Here is a 2629-nt window from a genome sequence, read left to right as displayed (position 1 = left end):
TAGTTTTTTGAGACAAGGTTTCTCTGTGTATCTTTGGCTGTCTTGGAACTCACTCTACAGAGCAGGCTGGCCTCAAACTCACAGAGATCTACCTGCCTCTGACTCCAAAGTGTTGGGATTAAAGGTGTGTGCCACCACGCCTGGCTACTGTATTTCTTTCTTTCTTTTATTTTCCCCTGAGGACTTTCTCTTTTATTTTCTTTCCCAAGTCTATGTACATTTTAAAACACACTACAAATTGTTTAGAGGTTTGTTTTTTTTTCCATCTGAATATGTCTTTATCTTTTTCTGAGTACACGAGTCTTAAATCTGCTACATGGTTAGGATTAAAGTTATAGCTTTGGTAACTAATTCCACCCCATACCTTAGCTTTCTGAGAGTCTAACTTCATGGTGGAGGTACAGGCAGGAGCCACATTTGTTGCCACAACTTTGTGGAGTTTCTAGGTCCATGCCACCAAGAAGCATACCACCGGCTATTCATAAACACCACTTAAGTGTTTTGTGGCAGGACCTCTTAAAAGCACTGCCAAGCAGTTTTTGCTGCTAATGCTGAGTCAAGAAGCCTTTCCTAAAGGAGTCATGTCTCTGCTAGCTGCCAGCAAACAGAGCCTACCTGAGAAAAGACAGTTACCAAGAAGCTGCACTTGACTCTGTTTTTGTCTGTCTAAAATTTTTTTTAAAGCTTTCTCGGGCTTTATGTGGAAATTCTTGCCAAACGTTTGGTTGCTATTTGTAGAACAATTAATATAAACCTAGAGACAGATATTGGGATTCAACCTGATGGCCAGAAAAGCAAAACAGCCAGCCACTGGTTCTTACCTCTACGTCAGTCTGAAGTGGCATGGCAATCCTGCTCCAGGAATCCCAGATGTGTGTAAGAGCTGTCTCCACCTGTTTTATATTCCTCTCTAGGGCTGGGATTAAAGGCGTTCAGCACTGCTGCCTGGCTTCTATGGCAAACCAGCATGGCTACTGGGATTAAAGGTGTTACCACTGCCTGGTCTGTTTCAGTGGGAATGTTTTGCCCTCCGAACTTCAGGCAAGCTTTATTTATTAAAATACAAATAAAATATCACTGTATTATGGCAGTGTTTTTAGAAAACTGGGACTCAATCTACCTCAAGACCCAGCAATACCACTCTTGGGCTTATACCCAAAGGATGTATACTCATACCACAAGGACATTTGCTCAACTATGTTCATAGATGCATTATTCATAATAGCCAGAACCTGGAAGCAACCAAGATGCCCCTCAACCTAAGAGCAGATAAAGAAAATATGGTACATTACACAATGGAGTTCTACTCGGGGTAAAAAATAATTAATTAATTAATTAATTAATTAATTAAAATGACATCTTGAAATTTGTAGGCAAATGGATGGAGCTAGAAAAAAAAATCACCGGAGTGAGGCTACCCAGACCCAAAAAGACAAACACAAGATGTACTTACTCATAAATGGATAAAGCAAAGAATAACCAGCCTACAGTCCACAACCTCAGAGAGGTCAGGAAACACAGAGGACCTTAAGAGAAACATCCATGGATCCCCCTGGGAAGGGGAAAGAGACAAAATCTCCTGAGTAAAGCAGCTGTTGGGGAGGGGGAGGGGAGGGTTTAAAGGGACTAGGGAGGGGAGGAAGGGAAGGGGAGGAGAACTTGAGGGATTAGAAGGTGAAGTTGGGGAAGGACAGAGAGGGAGAGCAAGGAAAAGAGGTATCTTGATAGAGGGAGCCATTATGATGTTAGTGAGAAACCTGGCACTAGGGAAATTCCCAGGAATCTACAAGGATGGCCCCAGCTAAGACCCTAAGCAATAGTGGAGAGGAAGCCTTAGCCACCCTTTTGCTGTAAGCAGATTGATGACTACCTAACTGACACCGTAGAACCTTCATCCAGTAACTGTTGGAAGCAGATGCAGATCCACAGCCAAGTACTGGGCCGAGCTCCTGGAGTCCAGTTGTAAGAGGGAGAAGGGATAATATGAGCAAAGGATCAAGATGATGGGGACACCCACAGAAATAGCTGGCCTGAGCAAGCAGGAGCTCACTGGTTCTGGAGTGACAGATAGGGAACCTGCATATAACTCAACTAGGCCCTCTGAATGTGAGTGACAGTTGTGTGACTTGGGGACACTGGCTGTGGAACCAGTATTTATCCCTAGTGCACATACCAGCTCTTTGAAGCCTATTCCCTATGCTCAGCCTAGATACAGGGAAGAGGGCCTTGATCCTGCCTCAAGTGATGTGGAAGACTTTGACTCTCCATGGGAAGCCTCACCCTCTCTAAGAATGGCTGGGGAGTGGGGTTGGGGGAAGGTGGGAGAGCAGGAGAAGGGAAGGGAGAGGGAATATATATGTATATATATATATATACATATGTGTATATATATAAAAGACTTGAAGTTCTTTGTCTTACAGGTCTTTTACTCGCTTGGTTAGAGTCATCTCAAGATATTTTATATTACTTGAGGTTAATGTGAAGGGTGCTGATTTCTTTCTCAGCCCATTTGTCATTTGTATATAGGAGGGCTACAATTTTTTTTAAGTTAACCTTGTTCTCAGACACTTTGCTGATGTTGTTTATCAAAGGCACGAGCTTCCTGGTAGAATTTCGAGGATTGCTTATG

The sequence above is a fragment of the Alexandromys fortis genome, unplaced genomic scaffold (genome assembly GCF_014885135.2).
Source record: "Alexandromys fortis isolate MF-2015 unplaced genomic scaffold, M_Fortis_MF-2015_v1.1 scaffold_116, whole genome shotgun sequence".
In the NCBI taxonomy this organism is placed as follows: domain Eukaryota; kingdom Metazoa; phylum Chordata; class Mammalia; order Rodentia; family Cricetidae; genus Alexandromys; species Alexandromys fortis.
The sequence above is the reverse complement of the archived record's forward strand: the minus strand, read 5'-3'. Positions refer to the sequence as shown.